We start from the raw sequence: 13,364 nt of genomic DNA on the forward strand, positions 1-13,364 counted from the left end.
TCCAGAATGGCACCTTTGGGACCTCCAGCGACTCTTGGATAAAATGGGGATAATAATACAGGGAAAGGGGTGGGTCAAATTATGTAATGAGGAAGAGGTGGAACTCCTTTGAGAAAGGTCAAGTACTGTGGATATTTTGAGCCTGCCTTTACCTTGGAGAACCCTTCTCAGGCAGTTAGATTTTGTTTTCGTTTGTTTGTCTGTTTTTCTTCTCCTTTGGAGAAGCAAGGCTGTTAGAATACACACTCTCCAAGCTGCTGTTTTATTTCCCCAGAGTGATCTACCTAATCTTAAGAAACTGCAGCTCTCAGACAGCTCTCCCCAGGGTGAGGCCTGAGTTTCTGCTGTGGTTGGTCTGCCCCTCATCTGAGAAGAGAAACATGGCAGGGCCACCCCGTGTTTGTGTGATCGAGAAAATCTGGCTTCACAGATTCCTGGGACTTGGTTGATCATCTAAAATACCCAATTCCCATGAGAGAAAGCTCTTCATTTTCCAAATTTTGTTGTGATGCAAATATTTAAAGTCAGGCCCTTCTGTCAGGAAGGAAGGAGCCCACCATCTGCAGAACCCCAAGCCTTCAGAAGAGGGGTCTGGTTGCTGCCCTCTGAGAGATGGGGCTTCAATGGAGACGCAATGTTTGTGCGAGAGAAGCTATTAAAAAATATTTTTTTTAGCAGAAACAAGAAAAAGATGTGGGTGTGTCAGTGTCACGGGGGAGTCAATGTAACAAATGTTTCCTCTCTGCCCTCTCCCCTTTTCAGTGTGGAGTCAGGAGAAGGAATAAATCATGGTACTGTTTGTTTTGGTGTGGGAAACCTGAGCAACAGGTTCCAGGACCAAGAGTTTGGCATGAAAAGAAAATTGAAGGCAATTGAAGAGATGGAAAGAGCCTAGTCTTGTCCCAGCCCTGACTCTGGCTTCTGGTGTGTTCATACAACTGACTTGACTTTGTGTCTGTGCAAAATGAAAGGAGGGAGTTTGTAATTTTTGGATGCCTCCTTTGCATCAGCGGCTGTGTTAGGTCATTTACATTTCCATTTTATAGAGGAGGAACTTGAGGCTTACAGAAGAGAAGACCTAGTTCAAATGCACATACGAGGTATGATCAAACAATATGGTGAATGTTTAAGTAAAAAAAAAAATTATTACAGTAAAAGACGCATTGCCATTAATACCCCCAAAATACCCCCTGTCGCTTCGAACACACTCATCCCATCATTCTTGCCACTTTCTGAAGCAGTTCTGGAAGACCTCTTTCATGAGTGTCTTTAGTTGTGCTGTGTTGGCTGCCTCGATGTCCTGAATCATTATGACTTTGGGGAAGAGCCAGAAGTCTCACGGTGCCAGATCTGGTGAATAAGGTAGATGAGGACACACCGTAAGGTTTTTATTTGACTGAAATTGCCATATACCAGAAGTGATGTGTGACACAGAGCATTGTCATGATGGAGGATGAAGTAAAGACTCTTACAAAAGAGGACTTCCAGAGCTGCTTCAGAAAGTGGCAAGAATGATGGGACAAGTGTGTTCGAAGAGAGGGGGAGTATTTTGAGGGGGATTAATGGCAATGTGCCTTTTACTGTAATAATTTTTTTAATTTAAACATTCACTGTATTGTTTGGTCACACCTTGTAAGTGTAGCTCCCAGATTCTCTCTTTGCTTTTCAGGGAAGGGAAGTGATTGGCTGTCTGTGGCTTTCACAGGCTCCTGGTGAAGGGAAAAATGAAATAAAGCAGGACTTTGCCAAGGAAGGTGCTACCTAGATTAGGCTGGTGGTGTTGCTGCCTCCCAGGGCCAACCTTTCTGGAAATTGGAGTAAGAAGACAACTTTCTCTGGAGACTTTGGAAGGGCCCATAACCCAACTCACTGTCTCTCACTCAAATGGCTGCTGCCCAAAATATTCCAGGAAGGAATGAACATTGCATTTGCTTAACGCTTGAACATCTGTGGAAAGGCTAGTTCTCTCTTCTCCCAAACACCCTTAAGCATATCTTAAACTTTTAGCAGTAGTTTATACCTCAGTGTGAATGAATTTCCTTCCCCTATCCCTTTTTTTTTTTAGTTCAGGGCACCTACCTCCTACTCTAATTTAGTAATATTGCGGCTGAATTGAACCAAGGAAAAGTAATTGATTATTGATTTCTCTTTGTTCTCTATTGGACCAGCCTTTGTGACTTTTTGTTTTTCCCCGCATAGATGTCTCTTTTCTTCCTGCGGGATATTGTTCCAACTTAAAGTCGTCTCCATTTTGAAGCATAAAATCAGAACGCCACAGCTTTTATTTAGAGATGAATAGGACCTGGAAGATAGCTCACACAATTATCGTCTGGAATGAGTTTGTTCTTGAAGCTGCTCTCATTCCTTACGTCTAGTTCTCTCCCTCTTTCTTGTAACAACGGTGTATTCATCACCCACTGTGTTCCAGGCATAAAGCTTGTTGAGTGGCAATCAGGTGCTCAAAGTATGATAACGTCTCAGAGAAATTTACCGTTTGTATTTAGCCCATTTCCTCTGCAGTAGGTTTTCAAAGCAATTCTTGTAAATGTGCCACTCTCCCAGTGAATTTAAAGAGCTTTTAAAAATAGGAACCTCACTAATTAACTCAAATTAGGAAATAAATTAATGGAGTGAAGAGGAAGAAATCATGGCCTGCATCCATCAGATTAATACAATGCAATTTACTTTGTGGGTTTCATAAAACTTAAGCTTTGGGGCATTTTTAACCCAGAACAAATGAATATATAAATTGTTTACAAATTGCTGAATTTAATATAGTGAGTTAGCTGTCGTTTCAGCATTTCAGCTAACAGATGTATCAAATTAAAACAAATATTTGTTCATTTCAAACACTTTGCATTTAATGTGAAATGTAAATGATGACATAGCACAAGATGTCTTTGGAGCTCTTGAGGCAATAAAAAAACAATTAAGGATTTCCCCCCTTGTTGTAAGAATGCTAATTTCTGCATAACAGAAACGAAATTCATAAATCTACCCGAGATAAGGAAGTCTATGTAGAAAATATTAATTTCCTTCCTACATCTTTTGCAACTGTGTCTCAGTCTAGTTGAGGTGCTGGGCTGGTGAATAATGAAAACAAATTGGGAACTCTGGGAGAGAAAGATGCTGGGATGCCTCCTAGCTCTCAAGCAATTTGCAGGAGAAAACAAAACATAAAAGTGTACATTCCTGGAAAGACAAGTGTTTCTTCATAACTCTTGGCAGCTCAATAAGAAATTAGTGCTAGACTTATTACCTTTTGCAAGGTTATGGCTAATATGGTCATGGTAATACTTGTCTGATGACAGAATAGGTTGCTGGTCAGAATATTTGCCTCTTCTGGAGAAAGCAACTGGTGCATTTGGCTTTTTATTCTACAGTTGTTGAGGATATGCAAAATGGGCCTTTTTTTCAACAGGCTTCTCCAGACCTTCCATCTTATCTTTCTCAACTCTCCCTTGGAGCTGATTTCAGTGCATGGGGCATTCAGGTCCATGGACACCAATATTTGTGTCATTGCCCATGTGGCTTGCTGTTAGATGTCACCCACTCAAAGTGGAGCAAAAGTAGTTTAAAAGAAGTATACTGTATTTTTCTTTTGGGGTTGTAAATTGGTGCAGCCACTGTGGAAAAGAGTATGGAGGTTCCTGGAAAAAATTAAAAATAGAACTACCATACGATGCAGTAATTCCACTTCAAAGAAAACGAAAACAATAATTTGAATATATACACCACTATGTTCACTGCAGCATTGTTTTCAATAGCTAAGACATGGAAGCAACCTAGGTGTCCATAGATTGATGAATGGATGTGGTACATATGAGCATATAAATAGAATTTTACTCAGCCATAAAAAGAATGAAATCTTGCTGTTTGCAACAACATGGGTGGACCTTGACAGTATTGTGCCGAGTGGAGTAAGTCAGACAGAGAAAGACAAATACCTGATGATCTCATTTATATTTGGAATCTAAAGAACAAATAAATGAACAAACAAAACAGTAACAGACTCAGAGGAACAGAGAACAAACAAACTGATCATTGCTAGAGGAGAAGGGGTTTGGGGGATGGATGAAAAAGGTGAAGAGAAAGAAGACGTACAAACTATCAGTTATTAAGAATGAAAGAGAGAGAGAGAGAGGAAGGGAAGGAAAGAGGGAGGGAAGGAGAGAGGGAGGGAGGAGGGAGAGAGAGAGGGAAGGAAGGAAGGAAAGAAGGAAAGAAAGAAAGAAAGAAGGAAGGAAGGAAGGAAGGAAGGAAGGAAGGAAGGAAGGAAGGAAGAAAGAAAGAAAGAAAGGTAAGTGGTCTCTAGAAGCTGGACAAGGTAAGGAAATAGATTTCCCCCTAGGACCTCCAGATAGGAATACAACCCTGCTAATCCACTGATATTAGCTCAATAAAACCAATTTTGGACATCTGACCTCCAGAGGATAATAAATATATATATATTGTTTTAAGTTGCTACATTTGTGGTAACATTGTAACAGCTATAACGATCTAACAAAAGCAGTCTCTTTAAAGATTAAAATATAAAAGAATATTGAGCATTTACAGAAATAAATATTAAGAGAAAATGCTAATGAGCAATAATAACAGCCACAATTTACCGAACATAGTCTCTGTGCAAGACAGTTATGCTCATATCCACTCATTGATGAGGGCACCAGATTCAGTCCCATTTTATCAGAGATGCAACAGTTTCAAGAACTTAAATATATGTCCAAGGGACAGAGAGTAGATGGTGAAACAGAAATGTCAGTGAGAAAGAAGTGGGGCTATCAGAAGAAAAACTCAGAAATGTGATGTCATTGAGTTAAAAGAAAAGTCAGTCATCAATAAAAACAACATTTAGTTATTGACGTAACAATAAACTTGGGCTACCTGAACCGTCAAAATTCCTTGGTGTATAGCTGGTGGAAAATCTGTACAGAATATTATCAACTTGTGTATGTGTGACACATATTAAATTACCTTAGCGTATACATACAAAATTAAAAAGTTAAATTAATCAAGAATGCTTAATTACATTTATTAAAATTTCTAGTAAAGTGCTAAAAACTAAAAGGAATCTACTGTCGTTTTAATTACTAGCTTTCAAGAACATGAGGTGATGAGGACTAGGTCACAGCTACTTCCAGGAGATCTGTGCGGCAGTGATTGGCTGTCAACTGTAGTTACCATAAAAACGTTTTACAGGTAATTGTGAAATTATGAAATTAAAGAAACATCATAGAAGACTGAGGACTCTATAATAATTACACTCTTTTGCATCCTGATTTGCTCTCCAGAGTTGGAGGGAAAGGGAAGCAGTTGCATGTAGTGGCAGGAATTACACGTCGATTTGGGGAGCTCCTGGGGGGAAATCTTGAATGTGGACATCACCCATCATGTATATTTGATCTTCACTCTTACACGCTCCCAACTGAGCTGTTTTGGCTGCTCCTCATGTGTACTTGGATGGAAAAAGATGGTTGAGAGTTGCTGCTGTAACTGGACAACTTCAAAAAGAAAGTTGGGGTGGGCCAGGAGGGAGGAGATCAGAATACCACGCTGTAGGTTTTTTGACCCCAGAGTTAGATGTCAAGTCATGTGTATATGTATGTGCACCATGGAGAGAGAGAGACAGAGCGAATGGGGGAGTGATGGGGGAGGGAGAAAAAGAACTGATGTTGATAGTGAGTCTTGTTTATCTGGGGACAATCAGTATCTGACAAGAACTCTTAGTTAGTTCCTTAAAATGGAGCCCAACATTTCATATGAAAAGAGGCTTGACTGGGACTTCACTGTGAAAAACAAAAGTGAAAATTATGAAAAGAAATTTGTCTTATATTTTGTCAAATGGGTTATAATTATATGTTAATTCTTATAATAATTTTTCAGAATGAAACAAGTGTGGCTTTTTTGAGGGCATACTTTTTCTGATGAAACTGTATGATGGCCTTTGTGTCTGATCCTCTCAGCAAGGTGATGTGGAGGGCTTTCTTCCAAGGCCTTCTCCTGATCCTTTGCTCTTTGAATCACCGTCACTGAAACACTTGTCCTGGCATCATTCTTGTCATTTTTCATTCTTTCAGGATTGACTGGTCTGATTTGGCCAGACCTTCCATTGTGAGTAGGTTGGCATCTGTTTCATGTGTTTCTCCAGCTCCCGTTCACTGACTTCATGAAATTCTGCACCCCAAAATAAAATTAACTGAAAAATCAATCTCTCTACCCTAGTGTATATCCACTGATTACATGGAAATGGATGCCTTTAAATGCTTCTAAAATGCCAGAAGAATTTTTAAATAGTTGTTGGATTAGTTTAAATATTGGTCTTATAATCGTGTTTATGTCATTAATTTTCTTAGCAAAAGCTTTTTCTGTGGTATAAAGAGGTATGCCAATTCAGTCTCTCAGGGAAATAGTACCAAAATTAAATTAGTGACTTATTTGGTATATTATTTTGACTCAAATGTTTGGCTATGTCAGGAAAAAGTTTTGCCTCAAATATTCAGGCTATCACCTGTGTTCTTTTCTTCCCTTTACTGAGGTAGAAGTGGCTGTAATAAGTGGTATTTCATGCTTGTTTTTCTATTTGTGCTATCTGTCATAAATTGCAAGTGTCCTGTGATCAGCCTGGCAGACAAACATAATAATGCTGCTTTATTTTTATAATCAGGCTGTCTCGAAGATTTCATTTCTGTGCTGGAGAGATGCATAGTTCCCGTGCAAGGGAATATTGGAATCCCAGTCCCCATTCATTAGCAAGTCTGTTCATCTGTCTTAGTTGCATGCCTCATGGGGGCTGCCAAAGTGTAGCAAGGCAGCAGAGGTCTCAGCTGAGCAAAGCATTCGGCTTATTAATGCTAAAACCATTCAGAATAAAAGCCATTTGCGAGCAGAGACAGCACAGAGGAAGAATATTGAATTGGGAATCAAGGAACCCCATTCTGCCCCAGTAGACAAGGTCCCCTGGTCTACCCATTGAATGACACTGCCATCTCTACTGCCTTTTCCTTCTGCTCTCCTTCTCTGCTGATCTCCCACCCTGAGACCATCCAACTGACTCTCTACCTCTACTCCTTGGCTACTTACTGAGCACCGGAGAGAAGACTGGTCATCGTTGCTGCTGTAAGTTCTTGTAAACAGATATGTTCAGCCTCACCTGGGACCTCCTCTCTAGTGGGCACTTTCCTTTCTGAGGACCTTCAAAGACCTCAGGCTCCTGGAATACCTTTCTTTGCATCCAGCGAGTCTGCTCTCTACGTGAGGGACCTAAACTTGACATGTCACCACTGGAGGAATGTCTGCATCTATTCTTGCCTTGTCCAGGCTGTTCTTCATGCTGCAGCCACTGGGATCTCAGTGATGGCCCTATCCACAACCCAACAAATCCAAGCCCGTCTGTGGCTTCCCAATAGCTCTTATGTCAAGGGTCCAAATCCTCACCATAAGACCCCGCATGGTTGGCTGCCTCTTCAACTTTATCCAGAGAAGTTCTCCCTTATGTTAATCTGCTTGGCCTGACATAAAAAAATACCACAGACCGAGTGGCTTCAACATCAACAAGTGGCATTTATTTTCTCACTGTTCTGGAGGCTAGAAATCTGAGATTAAGGTGCCGGCAGGGTTGGTTCCTAGTGAGACGTCTTCCTTGTTTTGCAGATAGCAGCCTTCTCCCTGAGTCCTGGCATGGCCCTTCCTCTGTGCACACTCCAAGAGAGAAATCTCTTCCTTTTCTGATAAGGACACCAGTCCTGTTGGATTCGGGCCCTACCCTATGACTTCATTTAACCTTTATTCCCTCCCCGAAGGCCCTATCTCCAAATATTGTCACATTGGGGGCTTCAACATATGAATGTGTGTGGGGGGACACATTTCAGTCCATAATACTCCTCAATGGCTCTGCCCCACTGGCCCCCTTCAATTCCTCCCACGGTCTGTGGCTAGGCTCTCTCCTACCTCCTGGCCTCCCTCCAGCCCCTTCACCAAGTTAACATCTTTAGATCAACCTTGGAATGTCTGGCCCATCCTCTCTGACTTGATTAATCCTCCCTTGAAACAAGAGTCACAGTTATAATTTTACATTTTATTGTGAGATCATTTGATTGATGTCTGTCTTCCTTTTAATTCCTTGAGGGAATTTAGCTCCCTAACACTGTACCTCCATTCTAGTACAGTGCCTGGCATGCAGCAGACGTTCAATGAATATTTGTTGACTGAATAAATAAATGAGGGAGACTCAACTTGGAATTGGGAAATGATGTTCTGTTTTCCCTTGGGCGATCCTCCCTATAGAAGTTATCATTCCTCAGAAATTTTCTGGCTACTCCGACCTAAAGACACTCTCTTGGAAAGGAATCTGGTTCCTTCCAGGCCTCTGAAAAGTCAAGCCATCATAGAGGACACTTAAAATTTTATCTCCCTTGAGCAAAGGAAAAGTCTGTGTTAATCAGCCCCCGAATATCAGCTTTTACCGTGTGTACCTGCCAGAAGTAACCATGAAATGAAAGTGATTGGGGTGGTATTTAACAATTCTTGTTAAACGGTTTCACAGGATGTTAATGCAAGGAGACAACTCTAAAAATTATTGCTTAGCAGGCCCTTTTGCCACTTGCTAACAAGGGGGTACTCAGGGTAATGGATAGAGGATGCAGTGGGTGCAATATTTTGAAAACATTCAACTAGTATGTGTTTATTTCCCCCGTAAATTGCATTTACTTGCAGCCATTGCCCACAAGTCTAAGCCATGAGGCTTGTCAGCTCAGGCAAGGCAAAAACAGGTACTGCCTAGTACAGAGGACCTATTTTGAGTCCAAATGCTGGATTTCTTGACCCCTTTAGCTAGATAGTTGTCTTGAAAGCCAGGCTTTCTGAAGGGTGAACAAGGATTGCTTAGCTCTGTACTCTCCCTTTCGTGTGTCACGAGCCCAGCCCGTCGGGTCAGCTCTGCCACCACGCAGCCAATTCAGACAAGACCAAAGCTCAAGGTCTTGAAATTTCTCCTTGGAATCCACTGAAGGGTCTTCAGAAGTAAAGCAGCACAGGTAAATTTTGGTGCTGCCCCTGGGACCTTGTAATTTGAGTCAAAATTCAGTCCTGGTCATGTTCCCAGAGTGAAAAAGAGACAACCCTATGTGGAGACGCGTTTTGGCAGAGCAGCTGAGGCCCGTTAGTTCCTCCTGCCATTAGCCCGACCTCTGATGCTCGGTTTTCCTAAGCTTTGCTGCTGTCGAAGCCCTCCCTGGCCAGAGAGTGCCTCTGCTTCCATTTAGCTCCTCATGTGTTTCCTGCACAAAAGCCCCAGCTGCCCCAGTATTGCTTAGGGTCTGGTCAGAAGGCAGCTTCAGGGACCTGAACTGGTCAGAGTAGCTCTAACTTATGTCTATTGTGCAATGGCCTGCTCATTCCTCAGTGATAATTTCAAGTCCCCACTTCTTCCTCAGAGCCGTCCTACACTGTTCTTCCCACAAATGATGAGCCGTCTTTGTCATTTCTCAGATGGGGGCACAGACGTTGTCTCCCTGACTATCCTTGGAGCTTCCTGAGATCAGGGACCTTGTATGCTCATACTTCTTCTATCTTGTTCACCTCCAGGGCTGGGGACACAGTGGCTGTGCACGGTTTAGTAGGTTCAGGGATTGAAATCCTATACAGTGGCTGCTGCTCCTGGAAAAGAGGGCAACCATACAAATTCTGATCCTCAGAAAGTCACTTTAGCTCTATGCAGAAATCTGAGGCGGCTCCCCAAATTCCTGAGCCGTGTGTACACACACATGCTCCCACTTACTCATTCAAACAGTTGAGGTGTTACAGTGAAGGGACTTTACAGAAGTAATTTAGGCACCAATTCAGTTCACCTTACACTAGGTAGGTTTTCTGTGTGAGCTTAATCAAGTCATATGATCCTTTAAATCTGGGTCTAGAGGTCAAAGACAGGGGAAGTCGGAGATTGAAAGCATAAGAGGGGCTTTATGGGGGAGACATTCTCCGTTGCTGGCTTTGGAGGTTGAGGGGACCACTGGTGGGGGATATAGCCCCTAGGAGCTGAGAGCCAGTAAGGGAGGGAGCACCACAATGAGCTGAAAGGCGGATTCCCCTAAAGCCTCAACACCTTGACATCCGGAGCAGGGATCCCAGCCCTGCTGTACCTGGAGTTCTGATCTACAGAGCTGTGAGCTAATAAATAGATCTTGTTTTAAGCCACTAAATTTGTATTATTTTAATGTAGCAGTAGAAAACGAATACATTCTCTTAACTCTAATAAGGGGGTGGTTGCAAGGTAAACATATGTCCTGCCTTAGTTACATCTTCCAAGAAAGGCCCGATCTCTGGAACTTTCTCTTTGAAAAGCCCCACCTTCCAAGAACTGCACCCATGGACCAGCCGTTTCTTGATTCACCAACCATGTAGTGAGCACCTTCTAAGTGCGTGGTGATTAGGAAGTTTTCCGAGCTCCAGGGCAACATGGAATTTTCGCTGGACTTTTATACTGTTGTTTGGGAATTCAGAATTTGCTGTTTGTGTCCTGCCAGCTAGGTTTCTGGAATCCAGGATACCTCAGTTGTTAAAGAGGAAGACTGTAATGGATCTAGGTATCATCCTTTTGGTAGCCCTTTTCCTCATAGCCTGGCACTTAGTAGGTGACAAATAAGTGTTTGGTGAATCAATGAATGCCTGGGCAGCGTTGCTGCTTCCCAGGGCCTTCTTCACCAGACGTGAGAGTGCCTGAATTCTTTATCATTTAGCTCCAAGTGGAAAAAAGGGGGAGGATGCCAGCCCCAGTGCTGTAAGCAAGCATGAATAAGAGAGATGTCGTGGGCTAACAAGCTTTAGCATTTTCTGATGTTAGGGTTTCTGCCAATTGAGAAACTTGACAAAATTTCCTGTTTACACTTACTGTGTGTAAGAGCTATTCTGACAGCCAGAGGCTTTTTAGACATCTCATCGCACTGCTTTACACGTTTCAAGGGTGGCTGGTAGTTGGAGAGTGGTGTTACCAGAATCTGACAGACGGGGATCAGGAGGAAGGCTGCAGCATCAAATTGCTATCGGACTTGTTAAATGTCTAACTGGTTATGAAACTAAAGTCCCGCAGAAATGGGAGTCAGGCCCAGCTGAGAGGGATGAGGTTCATTGAACTTGTAGAGGAAAGCCATCATCTTTCACTAGTGAAAGCAAAGAAAAATTCAGCTTATTTTAGAAATAAAACACTACATAGAGAGTGTTTGGGCAGAGCTGAAGTCATTTGGTCTCTGGCTTTATGTATTATTCCTTGGAAGACATGATATACTAGCAGAAACAAAGCTTTCTGGGAAATTTATGGATCTACTTTATGCTGCAATTTTGAATGATTAAATATCATGTTGAAATGACAGCTGCATATTTTGTATATTTAAAGGGTAGCTGATGGGTTATCATTGTTTTCCAAGTTCAAGTTTGTCTTGACAGAGGAGAAAAACAGGAGTCCTTGGTAACTGAAGGTTGCTTTCCAGAGGATGAAGGAAGCTTATGTAGAAGCAGGCTGTTTTCCTTCTTGGGCCTGGGGCTTTCCTCATTATTGAATCTCTTGAAGGCCCAGGTTCTCCAGGAAGCCTTCCTGGACTGGCTTTGCTCTGCTCTAATCACTCCAACAGGTTTTGCATTTTATTTTCATGCTTCATTCGTCAGGTATTTATGAAAGTCTAAGACATGCATGATAGCATTTGGACTGTAGAGATTAAGATGCTAGTTCCCTTCTTCATGGAGTATAACATTTCTCTAGTTGGGGCATCAAAGTATAGAGGTTGAGCTTTGCAGAAGGAAGCCTGCAAATACCCTTGATGAGGAACGTTGCTGTTTATGGAGTAAACTGGGTACTTCATAAACTGGTGACATTCAAAACTCCAGAATTTTGAATGAGGTGGCTAATTGGCCTTCATCTCCCCCAGAGACGTCATCTGCCATCTTGATATTCACAGTGTGGTCCATGTATCAGCACCAGTAGCGTCACCGGGGGAATGCTACCCTGCACCTGCTGAATGAGAATCTGCGCTGTTACTGGTCCCTGTGATTCCGACGCATGCAACAATTGTGAGAAGCCCTCATCTACAGCACTTGCAGGAGATTCTTTAACGCAAAAAGATTAGAAAAGGATGAATCGGCAATGACGAGACTCACCATATATAATAACTATGACTAGCTTGCTGTGTCGTTGTTACAGGTGGGAATTTGCTCTATGACATTTGGGCACAAGAAACTTTAAATTACTTGATTTTTCAAAAGACACTTAAACCTGGCTCCAAGCCACCATTGGCAGAGTGGTACAATTAAAATCCGTGAAGTTTGGACGAGGCTTCCTCTTCTCGTGTTCTATGAGAATTCAAGGGGGCTTATCAGGTACCAGAAAATGAGGCATTTGGTCCTTCATTCGAAGTAGTTGTGTTGTTCATTATCCTTCTTGTTGCTCCTTCTGCTCTAGGATTCTGCTGCCAAGGCTGGCAGAGCAGGGGGACCAGCCAGCCAAGGGGCCAGCTTTTATAGTTCATCGCTATTCCTTATAACAACACTATCATGAGGGGGGAATTATATCCATTTTCCAGAATTGCCCAAGGTATTAATCCATTGAAATTTGAGCTGACCCCAAAGTCAGTATTGTTCCCTAAGCAGAGAGATGGGCTCTTAAAAAGAGAATGTGATCTAGCTAGGGGTGAAAGATGGGGAGGGAAACCATGATGCCAAGTCTGGTGTACATATGTCTTGCTTTTAGGCTGCCTGGCAGCTTTTGAGTACCCCTTTTATATTTGGGGACTTTCCCTCTCTTTGAATCCTGCTTCCCCAAAGTAGTGGTCAGATACTTGCTTTCCCAGCATCCCTTGCTGCTAGGGTGCAGTAAGTGACCTGGGCTGCGTCAGTCATCTGTACTGGTATAAGACTCTCTCATTTGGAAGAGAGTGATGGGAAGGAGTAGCAGATACATGGTGTCTTCTTAGGGACAGGGCCAGTGTATGACAAAGTAGCATTCAGAGAGAGCAACTGCAGGAGAACTAAGGGCAGCGTCCTAGGCCAGGTGTTGGTAGTGCCTCTGCAGTAGGGAGTCCATTGGCATAGTCTGGTGGGATAATCTGATGTGATTCTTGGTTGCGTACCCAATTCTCTGGCCCTCCTAGAGATTATGTGAAAAAAACAATAATAGCCTCATTTCCAGTTTAAACTGGAATGGGCTTTGTTGTTTGTACTATGAACTGTGTATGTCCAGGTAATAGGTACTAGAACAACTGGACTGGAATGGGGGACCCAGAGGGGAGCAGTGGATAGTAGACCTAGATGGAAAATGTAGATTGGGTCAAGTATGGAGGAAACGGATAACTAGTCTGAAGGATTCGGACTACATATTAGAA

The 13,364-nt window shown here is 42.5% G+C and overlaps 1 protein-coding gene across 2 annotated transcripts in view; it reads left to right on the plus strand.

Moving 5' to 3' along the window:
- Window positions 1-13,364, plus strand: part of GPR39 (G protein-coupled receptor 39) — a 263,994-nt gene that overhangs the window by 65,488 nt on the left and 185,142 nt on the right. The gene's annotated exons all lie outside the window — the stretch shown is intronic.

Source organism: Rhinolophus sinicus, linkage group LG01 (genome assembly GCF_036562045.2).
Source record: "Rhinolophus sinicus isolate RSC01 linkage group LG01, ASM3656204v1, whole genome shotgun sequence".
Lineage (NCBI taxonomy): Eukaryota > Metazoa > Chordata > Mammalia > Chiroptera > Rhinolophidae > Rhinolophus > Rhinolophus sinicus.